We start from the raw sequence: 12520 nt of genomic DNA on the forward strand, positions 1-12520 counted from the left end.
GAAGTTGGACTTCCCAGCCCCCAGAACTGTGAGCGAATAAGGTTCTGCTCATTACAAATCACTTAGTCTCAGGTATTCTGTTATAGCACAAACAGACTAAGACATTGCCTTTTCACCTCTCAACATGGAATGAGCACTGGCTCAGAGAATCCCTAGCACGTACACTGGGCACCACCAAGAGACCATGTGTGGGCTCCCTGGAATCCTCAGGGCAGGCCAACACATACCAAGGGTCTTTCCCATAGAGATTTGGTTAAATTCCTAAAATTCTCAATATCCACTCCCACCTTCCACCTTGGCAACCTTTTATCTGAAAAACTTTAAACTTAGAAAAATTGAAAAAGCCGGGCGTGGTGGCTCATGCCTGTAATCCCAGCACTTTGGGAGGCTGAGGCGGGTGGATCACCTGAGGTCGGGAGTTCGAGACCAGCCTGACCAACATGGAGAAACCACGTCTCTACTAAAAATACAAAAAAGTAGGTGGGCATGGTGGCACATGCCTGTAATCCCAGCTACTCGGGAGGCTGAAGCAGGAATCGCTTGAACCCAGGAGGCAGGGGTTGCGGTGAGCCGAGATCGTGCCATTGCACTCCAGCCTGGGCAACAAGAGTGAAACTCCGTCTCAAAACAAACAAAACAAACAAACAAACAAACAAACAAAAAGAGTTCAATAAGGAAAAATTGAAAGAACAGGACAATGAATGTGAGTATATCCTTCACATTTCCAAACATATATACACACTTGTATGTGTATTTATATGTTAGAGTCTTTTTGTTTTGGTTTTGCTTTCCTGAACTATTTGAAAATAACTTGCAGATATCGTACACTTGACGCATAAATATTTCAGCATGTTTCTCTTAGAAGAAAGGGATTCTCTTCCATAAGCGTAATATCATTATCACACCCAACAAATTTAACATATACTTAATAGTTTAATATGCAGTCTATATTCAAATTGGTTCAAGAATGTCTTTTATAGCTCTTTTTGTTTTTTGATCCTGAATCTTTTTTTTCTTTCTTTTTTTGAGATGGAGTTTTGCTCTTGTCACCCAGGCTGGAGTGCAGTGGCACAATCTAGGCGCACTGCAACCTCCGCCTCCCTGGTTCAAGCAATTTTCCTGCCTCAGTCTCCTGAGTAGCTGGGATTAAGGCACCCGCCAGCACGCCCAGCTAATTTTAAAAAATATTTTTAGTAGAGACGGGGTTTCACTGTGTTAGCCAGAATGGTCTTGATCTCCTGACCTCGTGATCCGCCTGCCTCAGCCTTCCAAAGTGCTGGGATTACAGGCATAAGCCACAGCACCCAGTGGATCCTGAATCTTTTTAAGGATCACAAATCTCATGATTTGTCATGTCTCTTTAGTCTTCTGTAACTTACAGCAATTATTTTATCTTTTTCATGATATTGACACTTTTTGAGAATTCAAACTGGTTCTCTTACAGAGTGTCCCACATTCTGGATTTGTCTGTTTGTTTCTTCTTTCCTTTTCCCCCAAGAATACTATATCTGTATCACTGTGTATTTCGCATTGTGGTGTATCAAGAGGGACATAATGTCAATTTGTTTCATTACTGGTGATGTGGTTATACTTGATTACTTGGTGTGAGTGCCCTCTAAGATGGCCCCCCCATTGGTCCCTACCTCCTGGTGTCTACCTTCTTGGGTTCCGCCTCCCCTTAGGTATGCGCTGGACTTAGTGACTTGCTTCTAAAGAATAGAATAAGTCAGAAGTTACAGACTGTCATTTCTGAGATGAGGTTATATAAAACACTACGGTTTTCATTTCGGGAGCTGTCACATGGCTTGCTCTAGGGGAAGCCAGCTGCCATGCTGTCAAGAAGCCCTATGGAAGGGCCCCCAAGACCTTGAGGCTAACCTTCTGAGGTCTGCATTATAATCTACTACAATAACTTATTTTTGATGTCAGATTGTCCCAAATATGGTTAGTGGAAGTTCCTCCAAGCTGATGTCAGTATCCTTTTGACATAACCCCATCCGTCTTTGAGCACTTCCTTACTTTGCGGCTCACTTCATATTTTCCCTGCTCCAGGTCTGGAATCAGCCATTTCTCCAAGGTTTCTTTTAGTGGAAAATGGCATTCAGAAATCAAGCTCTGGCCACGAGGTTTGCTCATTGCTCCTGGGATACCATTGCTTATAAACCCTTTCAGTGGACAGATCTAGGAAATGCATACTTTTAGAACACTAGTATTGTTTTTTTAAATTTCTTCCAATTAAAATCCAGCTCCACAGGATTCCTCCTCATCTTTCCATTCCATATTTGTATCTTTGCTTCCTCCACAATGGGAACTCTGACTTCCAACACCATCAATACATTCATTCATTTAGTTTATTTTGACACACCTGTTAGCAAAAAGGAAACATCAATATATTTAACCATTTGCTCTATCCTACAATACACCCCAAACACTTTTAGAATGACTGCTCCAATACCATTTCCTTTTTTTTTTTTTTTTTTTTTTGAGACGGAGTTTTGCTCTTGTTGCCCAGGCTGGAGTGCAATGGTGCAATCTTGGCTTGCCACAACTTCCGTCTCCCGGGTTCAAGTGATTCTCCCGCCTCAGCCTCCTGAGTAGCTTTGATTACAGGCATGCACCACAATGTTCAGCTAATTTTGTATTTTTTGTGGAGACGAGTTTCTCCATGTTGGTCAGGCTGGTCTCGAACTCCCGATCTCAGGTGATCCACCCTCCTTGGTCTCCCAAAGTGCTGGGATTTCAGGTGTGAGCCGTGGTGCCTGGCCTATCATTTCCTTTTTAAAATAAATTGGTGTTTATTTCTGTCAGCTTTCTTTTCATGGTGTTTAAAAGCCTGTAGACAAACAGCTTAAGCCCATTCAGTGGTTGCTCCTATACATTTAGTGGCCTAAGCAGTGGGAGCTGCAGACCAGTCTTCCGTGGCAAGCAGAGCACTCCAGTCTTCAGTAGGGAGCTGCTGAATAGCACAGAGGGCACCTGCCACCTTCAGACCAGTCTGCACCCTCAGGCTTATAGCAGTGGACTCAGGAGCTGCAGCAGTTCATTCCTCCTGAAATTCCTCTTGGTCACTGCCTCTCCAGCAGCAGCCTGCTCTTCTTTACAATCTCTTCAGGATCTCTGTAGAAGCAGAGATCTGGCATGACCTCCCTTTCACAGATGGTGCCAGGCATGTGCAGGACTTTCCAGGCCAGCATCCACCACGTCAAACCCCCTGAGTGAGCTCCCTTGTTGTTGCATGGAATGGCAATGTCCACATAGTGCAGAGGAGAATCTGTGTGACACAGAGCAATGGTAGGTATGTTAACGTAAGATGCTTCTGTGAGGGGCTGGTGATCAGCCCTGGGGTCAGTAACCACAAGAAGCCGTGACTCCCAGAAGGCTGCCGGGATCTGGTTAGAGAATGTTCTAGGAGTGAAGCGGCCAGCAACAAGAGTGGCTCCAGCGATAGCAGCAAATGACAGCATGGCTTTCTGGCCAGTTTTCCTGGAGGATATGACACTGACATCAGCAGGGTTTTCAATGGCAACAATGGCACGAGCTGCCAGCAGAAGCTTCTCCCAGGTCCTCCTCAGATTTATGATGTAGATGCCATCACTTTTCATTTTATAGATGTATTGTTCCATCTGGAAGTCAAGGTTGGTGCCACCTAAGTGGGTTCCTGCTGCAAGGAACTTAAGGACATCCTCCTCCTTCATTGGCAGAACATCAAGGGCTCTGGAAATTGTGAACATTTCCCTTTAAATTAAGACAGGAATCCAGAACAAGGCAGAATGGACCCCTCTCTGGGTAGTGCAAAAGCCCATTTCCAACATCAAGCCTAAGAAAATTTCAAGACTTCTTTGTAGTACTATTTGTTCTTAGAATACATCCAGTTAAGGGTATATAGTCAGAATACTGTATTCACAGGTCATGTCAACTTTTTCTTTTTTTTTTCTGTATGGTTCTATTATTACTTTTATATGCAGTTAAGTTCATTTGTTTATATTTGCATTTAATTTTAAGGTTTTCTTTTTGACAAATCTCTCAAAATTTAAAAAGTTTAAATATGGGCCAGGCATGGTGGCTCACACCTGTAATCCCAGCACTTTGGGAAGCCGAGGTGGGCAGATCACCTGAGGTCAAGAGTTTGAGCCCAGCTTGACCAACATGGCAAAACCCCATCTCTACTAAAAATACAAAAATTAGTCAGGTATGGTGGCACACACCTGTAATCCCAGCTACTCAGGAGGCTGAGACAGGAGAATCACTGGAACCCAGGAGTTGGAGGTTGCAGTGAGCTGAGATCATGCCACTGCACTCCAGCCTGGGTGACAGAGTGAGACTCTATCAAAAAAAAAAATTAAATATGAAAAACTTTTACAAGGTTCAAAAGTCAAAACTATATATATGTATACATATAATTATATATGTAGTTATATATAACTGTATATCAAAAACTACACTCAGAATTTGATATGGTTTGGCTGTGTCCTCACCCAAATCTCTTCTTGAACTGTAGTTCCTATAATCCCTGTGAGTTGTACTAGGGGCCTGATGGGAGGTAATTGAATCATTGTGGTGGTTACACTCACGCTGCTGTTCTCATGATAGTGAGTGAGTTCTCACGAGATTGATGGTTTTATAAGGGGCTTTTCCCCCTTTTGCTTGGCATTTCTCCTTCCGGCCACCATGTGAAGAAGGACGTGTTTGCTTCCCCTTCCACCATGATTGTAAGTTTCCTGAGGCCTCCCCAACCATGCTGAATTATGAATCAATTAACCCTCTTTCCTTTATAAATTACTCAGTCTCGGGTATGTCTTTATTAGCAGTGTGAGAACAGACTAATACGAAAGGGTAAACTCACATCCTTATTACTTCCACTCTATTCCTGCCAATCGCCTCTAGGCAACTACTTGTTTTTGGTTTATTCTTACTGTGTTTCTCTTTCTAATACAAAAAAAAAGTAGCATAATATATCCATTCTTTAGTACTTTAATTTTTTCACTTATCCTGGAAATTACTACATGTTAATTCAGAGAAATACTCCTCAACGCTTTTCAGCTGTGTGGTACTCCATTGTGTGACTGCATCACGGTTTATTCAATTACTATCCTAATTGAATGAAGCTGTTTCTAATATTTTGCTGTTTAAGTAATGTCTCCGTGAACAACCTTATAAATATGTTGAAAGTAGAAGTGTACTTTCAGGATAAATTCCTGGAGTTAGTATTACTGAGTCAAAGGGTAAATGCATATATAGTTTTGCAAGATATTTCCAAATTCCCTCCACAGGCGTTGTATCATTTTGCATTCCCACCAATGATTACGAGAATCATTACAGCCTTGCCAATGGAGTGCACTGTCAAATATCTGAAATTCTGTCAATTTTATAAAGATTGGTATCTCAATGTGGTTCTAATATATATTTATAACATAATGAGTGAACCTGAACATCTTTCTGTATTTTAAGGTCCATCTATATATTTTTGTATCTGTGTGTGTGAACTGTTTGTTCATGCCTTTTGCCTAATTTTCTATCAAGTTTTGGCCTTTTCCCCTCAATATTTAAATGTTCGTTATATTCCTAATATTACAGATTAACCTGTTTCTGTGAAAATGTTGCAAATATTTCTCACAATGTGCCAATTTTCTTGCTATGCAGCAGGTTTTTTTAAAGTTGTTGAATTTATTAATACTTTCTTTTATTTCATTGAAATATTTGATTTTTCATTAGAAAAGCATTCATTTTGGTGTCAGGCTGAGCTTGGACTGGGTTTCCATTGCTCTCTTAAAATTTTTATTTGAAAAAAAAAAAAACTTTTTTTTTTTTTTCTTTTTTGAGACAAGGTCTTCCACTGTTACCCAGGCTAGAGTGCAGTGGTGTGATCTTGGCTTACTGCAGCCTCGACATCCTGGGCTCAAATGATTCTCACAGGGGTACAGTGCTGCACCCGGCTAATTTTTAATACTTTTATTTTACTTTTTGTAGAGACAGAGTCTCGATATTTTGCCCAGGCCGGTCTCAAACTCCTGGGCTCAAAGGATCCTCCTGCCTGTCCTTCCAAAGTGCTGGGATTATAGGTAGGAGCCACTGTGCCCGGCTCCATGCCTCTTGATATCTTGAGTGTCTTCCTTTTTGTGAGGCACAGCAGTGAGACCTCTTTTCCTGTCTGTCCAGAAGGCAAAGGGGGCAGTGGGCCCAGCCAGTTTAATTGTTTTTTAAATCTGTTTCCCTCCCCTTGATCCCAGGAGCCCAGGCTGGGGACAGTCACTTAGCTCTAATGGGGTAGGGCAGATGCCACACGGAGGAGAAGATTGCCCGCACATCGCCTTTCCTCCCCAACTCCTCTCTCAGCTGGAGGAGCAAGCACTCAGAGGCCCTTTGGTTTGCATCTGGGATTTGAATCACAGACAGACTTCCCACACCCAGGGTATAAAGAAGTCCACCGATGTGTCTTCTAATACTTGTTTGTTTTCATTTTTTACGTTTGGATTTCTGATCCATTTGAGATTATCTTGCTGCATGGTGAGGGGTATGGGTCCAGTTTTCTAACAGGCAAGGTAGCCTATAAAGTGGGGGCGGGGTAGCAGGTGGAGAAGGAGCCACGATCTTGAAGGTTTGGGCCACTAGGTGGCGTTCTTCCAGGTTTCTCCCCTTTCAGGACGGTAGGAGAAAAATGCTGTATGTTTTCAGAAGAAAAAGGAAATGAGTCATTAGGTTTAATTGGCCAAGAGGAAGCCCTAGTAAAAAGTTCCCCTCTGTCTACGCAACCTTGATTTCTGAAGGCAGGCCCTGTGCTTCTTTCCCTGTGTTAGAAAACATCATTTCCTCTGTGTCTGTGTTTCCCACCGGGAGGCTGATGCGGGCCAAGTGTGCATGCACAAAGACTGCCTTTGCCGTGAGCGCCCCCAGGTTCTGCCTAAGGCCATGGGAGAGAGCAATCAAAGAGAAGTGCGGACGGCATTGCCTCTTGGGGAGCCTGGGCCTCGGAGTGACAAGACCTTGGTTCCTGTCCCAGTGCTGCTGCCACCCGGCCCTGTCATTGCAGGCATGCCACCTAGCCCTCTCTTCTTCAGTGTCCTCATCTATAAAATGGGACAATGTCTTCCCTAACCATATGCCAAGGATTTCAATGGGATAGAATGATATATGTGTGCTGCCAAGTAAAAACACTGTAAATATGTTTTTACCATTATTATAGTTATATTTTATATGTGGATACATCTCTATGGAAGATCTATTCTTTTTTTTTTTTTTTTTCCAGGAAACGGAGTCTCACTCTGTCGCCCAGGCTAGAGTGCAATGGCACAATCTCGGCTCACTGCAACCTCCGTTTCCTGGGTTCAAGTGATTCTCCGGCCTCAGCCTCCTCAGTAGCTGGGATTACAGGCACACACCACCACGCCCGGCTAATTTTTGTTTTTTTAGTAGAGATGGGGTTTCACCATGTTGGTCAGGCTGGTCTCAAACCCCTGACCTCGTGATCCTCCCACCTCAGCTTCCCAAAGCGCTGGGATTACAGGCGTGAGCCACCACACCTGGCCAATCTATTCTATATCTTACAAGACTTTGAATTTATAGGCTGTATTAATAGGTTGATTTGCTGTTTATAAGGTGTTTTTTTTTTTCCACATATACTCTCTTCTGTGAAAAGGACACAGCCTTAATGAGAAAATGAACCGGCTTAGAAAGAACTGCCAAAGTAGCGACCTTAGGAGAGGGTCTACAATGTGCTTTCTCTGAAGTTGTGTACAAAATTATGTGTATGCGTATTTTTTCCAGCTTGCATCAGATTGCTAAAGGAGTTCATAGCTCAAAGGTGGTTAAGAACCACATTCTTGAAAAAAGGAGCCAGACTGGCCTCAGGACCCCCTCCCCATTTGGCTTCTGGGAGGACTGAACTGGTTCCAGTCCTTTCTTAAGTCCTACATTGGGTCTTAAGGTACTGATCTCACTCCTTGCTGTAGCTGGTCTGGAGAGAAAGAGAAAAGAGAAACGGGAAGGGCTTGTAGTGTCTAGAAACCAGAGGTGAAACTCTAAGTTAGTAAGACTTCAATGGCAGCTCTGCAAGAGGTCAGAAAACAATTTAGTCTTGCAAAACTCTTTTTGTCATGCCACGGTGGTCCTCTTTCTGTTCCTCAAATGTGCCAAGGTTGATGCTACCTTGGGGCATTTTGCAGAGGCTCTTTTATTTACCTAGAATATTGTTGCCCTGGCTTCTCCTGGACTGGCCCCTTCTTTCTATCCAGCTCTGATGTCATTTTCTCTGAAAATTCCTCCCTGATCACACAATTCCCCCGGCCCAAATTATTTTCCAAGAGCGTCTGTCACCATGGGAAATCATCTTTTTTATTTGTTTACTTTGTTGTCTACATTGCCTGTCTTTCACTCAACAGAATTAAAACTCCCTTGGGGTAGTAGCCACATGTCATTTCTAGAGTCTACAGCAATATCTGCCACAAAGTAAGCACTCAGTACACTCCTATGGAATGGAAACGCGTATCATGAAAGGAGCTGCATTCTTGTTAGAAGGTGCTGCATGGCATCTGTGACTCATCTTTCCCTTGGTGCCAACTCTATGTCACCAAATCTTCAGTGGGTTCTACTTCTGAAGAATGTCTTATACCTGAACTGTCCCCTCCTATTTCCCACTTTCCCAGGGTCACTACTCTGATACCTAGGTAGTGACAGCCCTGTACCTTTCTCCCTGCTGCCCACGCTTCCTAAAAAGCAAACGGCCCTGCCCCTGCTCTGCTTCACCCCTTGCTTCTATTCACACCCCACTCCTGGGACAGCCAATCCCTCTTGGTATTCTCCTGCCATTCTTGGGCTGAATCAAAGCATCTTCCCCGCAGTACCCCGAGGTCCTGCCTTCCAGCTGGCAGACCTTGCTCATCTCAGTAGCAGAGCCCAGCATGGAAAGGGAGGGAGTTCCTTGGGAATCTCTTAAGAAGACTTGAGCTCCACTGTGGGTTCGTGGGGCTCCTGAAGGCAGCAGGGGGGTGTGAAGAGGGGCTGGGCAATAGCCAGAGGGAGCTTTCTGAAGACGGCTCAGGAGGAAGTTGAAAAGGGCCCTGCACAGGCAGATCTGGGGTCCTAGACAGCTCATGGGGAGCCTTGGGTAAAGGACTCTGGGGCTGCCCCACCCCAAATCAGTCAAGGCCTTGGAAGAGCTGGAGTGGAGATGCTCACAGGCAGTGAGGTAACCCTCCCCCTTCCTGCCTGTTATGCAGCCATATGCCTGTCCAAGGGTGAGCCGGTGGGCTGTGTAGGAAATTAAGAGGGGATCAAGCTCACCCAGGGAGACAGGACATCTGGCATTGCTGAGGGAACTGCCCACAGCTGATGTGGCCCTTCTCTTCCCATCAAAAGCTGTTGCCAGGTGTGGGTGGGCAGGGGCTGGCAATGGCTTGTACCTTGTATATTAGAAATTTATTGTGGTCTGTTCAGGTAACAATGTCTAGAGACCTTTCTTATGAAAGGTGCTATATTCCCTGTGAGTCATTAAGACTATTTATTTATTTTTAATACCAAATGTCTAAATTCATCTACCCTCTAGGGATCATTTCATATTGTACTGTGTGCTATCTCAGCAGAAAAAATGCTTTCCCCAAATGTGTCAGTTCTATTTTTAAAAAGGTTCAGTGACCTATTTCTGTAATTCTCACAGACACTGGAAGAACAGCAGAGTCTATTTAGGCTCAGCTCTGTCACCAAAAAGTTACCCTGGCTTCCAGGTGTTGCCTAGAGAGATGCCACCTTGCTTTGCAATGGAGAAGCATAAATAAGAGGAGTACATCTGCCCCCCTCCTGGGGGGGATTCACCCCAAGACCCTCAGTATTTGCCTGAAACTACAGATAGTACTGAACCCTACATAGACTATGTTTTTTCCTATATATACCTACTTATGATAGAGCTTAATAAATAAGTTAGACACAGTAAGAGATTAACAACAGTAACTAATAATAAGATAGAACAATTAAGTAAAGTAAGAGTTACTGGAACACAGGCATAGTGATACTGCCAAGAGGGCTATGGAGCAACCACGGGCAGGGAGCATCTATGGCGCCAAGATGCTGGACAAAGGGGTAAGTCACCTCCAGGAGGGACAGAGTGGGGCACTGTGGGATTTAATCATGCTACCCAAAACAGTGTGCAACTGAAAACTTAGGAATTGTTTATTTCTGGTGTTTCCATTTAATATTTTCAGACCAAAGTTGATCATGGGTAACTGAAACCACAGAAAGTAAAACTTTGGATGGGGGGACTACTACATTGTCAGGATGAGATCATGAGAGCAAAAAACATGCACACATATACACACATACGACATGCTTCTCCAGTTTCAAACAATGTCACGATGACTACACTCCACCTTTAGCCAAACTCGACATTGGGAAATTGCTTAAGAATCAACTGTTTCCTAGACAAAGAGCTTAAAAAGACAATTTACAAAAGAGGAACTAAAGCTCATCCACTAAGATGTGGCAGGCGGTTAGCTCCGCTAGTAATTCAGGAAATGAAAATTAGAACAATGCCACTTTCCAAAACTAGCCTGTGGTGGGAGAAGTCAGAACAACGATGACCCTTGGGTGGAGTGGAGGACGGGGAACAGGGCCACAACAGTGGCCTCCAGGGTTCTGTTTCTTGATCTGGGTGCCAGTTACTCAGGGGTGTTCACTTTGTAAAAATTCACTCGTGATTTGTGTACTTTTCTGAATGCAATGATAAAATTCACTATAAAGTTTACCTTAAAAAATCAAGCTCACTTTTTACCTATTAAATTAGCAAAAACAATTTTTTTTTAGTAATACTAGCCAGTGTGGTTTAAGCCATTGCAAAGCTCACATTTTTACGCATTGCTAATCACAGTATACATTAATATAGTGCCCTTTGGGGAGGAATTTGGCAGTATGAATGTAAAACTCTGAGAAGTGTTCATATTTGTTAACTCTATAACTTCACTTCTGAGACTCTGTCTTAAGAAATAACCCTAAATGCCAAAAAATGGTTTATGTGCACATATGCATTATAATACCATTTATAATAACAAAAATCAATAACAGCAAAACATTGAAAGTAATCTAAATGTCCAACTCTAGGGCAATGGTTAAATAAACTTTGACAAATTCACACGATGACATTTTATGCACTCACTACAATAAACTAAAGTGAGTAATGACAGAAGAAAACACAATATATAGTAAGTAGGAAAAGCAGGATATGAAATTGTAGACATGATTACAGCTAAGATTTAAAAAACAAAACAAAACAAAACAAAAACCCTACACAGAGAAAATCTCCAGAAGATCTTAAAAAGTGAGTAATACTAGCGTTTGGATAACAGGACTATGACTGGGATATTTTCTTTAATTAACTTTCCTGTGTTTTCCAAACGTTATTTAATGAGCCCGTATCGCTTTGTTGAAAGAGGGAATGTTCAGAGTCATCCTTGCGTGTGACTCTTCTGTTTCAGAAGGCTCTGCCTATGGTTCTCTCGGGTCCCCCATGCCCCAGCAGTCTGTGCTTTGATGTCTGATGTCGCCATTCCAGGCTGAATGGAGCCAGTGATATTTAGGAGCAAACTGATTGTCTGTCTCCTTTCTGCAGGGCTGACTAAAAACTGTCAACCCTGAGAGCCCTCCTGAAGCAAGGTGTAGGGAGTTCAGGATGGAGCTCTGTGTTCTGTGGTTTGTAAGGAAGACTCAGTTGGAAAGTGTTCTGCTGGGTCACTAGGTAACCGCAGTGCCCAGTTCATTCATTCATCCTCCCCTGTCTGCTGGCTCTTTTGGTTCAGGGAGAAATGTTCAACCCTGCTTCCCTCTCTAGACATCACCTTCACTCTCCTTTCCTTCCAGCCAAACAACTTGAAAGGCAAGTCTTTGATACACTTCTTCTACATCCATCGTTTGCCCACCCCCCAACCTGCACCCCATTGCTCTGTTCTGGCTCATGTGGGACTTGGTGGGGAGTCGTACCCGGCTTAGGGAGAGGGATGTTGGTGAGTTTTCAGCTCTCATCCTGATTCCTGCTCTACTTGGTTGCCTTTGAATATTCCCACAAACCTCAGTTGGAGCCCTGCTAATTTTGCTCCAATTTGCCAAATGGACATCCAGTGCCACTGTGGCAGCCCCTCACAATGATGGCTCTGCCACCCTCCTTCTGGCATCCCAGAGGTATCCAGGACCCAACCCTGTCCAGGTCTCCCCTTCCTTCTCAAGTTGCTGCTCCTCCACAGACTCTCCTAAAATACTGGGTGTTCCCTCAGAATCATCTCTTGTCTCCATACACTTTAACCTTTACTTGTATTCCCAAGACTTTGGGCACCTCCTAATTCCTCCCATCTCCCAGATTAAGTGGCTCAGAGTTTGGGCAGAGTGCCCCCACCTACATCTGCGTGTGGCCTTGAGCAAGTTCCTTTCACCTCCCTGCAGCTCAGTCTCATCTGTAATGTGGAGATGGTAGCAGCACCTACCCCAAAGGGCTGTTGAGAGGACAAAGTGTTTAGTGCAGGGGCTGGCCCTTCCTAAGCCAAGAGCA

The 12520-nt window shown here is 43.7% G+C and overlaps 1 protein-coding gene and 1 pseudogene across 1 annotated transcript in view; both read right to left on the reverse strand.

Annotated features, from left to right (window-relative positions):
* SP9 (Sp9 transcription factor) overlaps nucleotides 1-12520 on the reverse strand; it is a 921284-nt gene that overhangs the window by 288730 nt on the left and 620034 nt on the right. The gene's annotated exons all lie outside the window — the stretch shown is intronic.
* Nucleotides 2760-3901, reverse strand: LOC126932698 (40S ribosomal protein SA-like; annotated as a pseudogene).

This window comes from Macaca thibetana, chromosome 12, assembly GCF_024542745.1.
Source record: "Macaca thibetana thibetana isolate TM-01 chromosome 12, ASM2454274v1, whole genome shotgun sequence".
NCBI classification, from domain to species: domain Eukaryota; kingdom Metazoa; phylum Chordata; class Mammalia; order Primates; family Cercopithecidae; genus Macaca; species Macaca thibetana.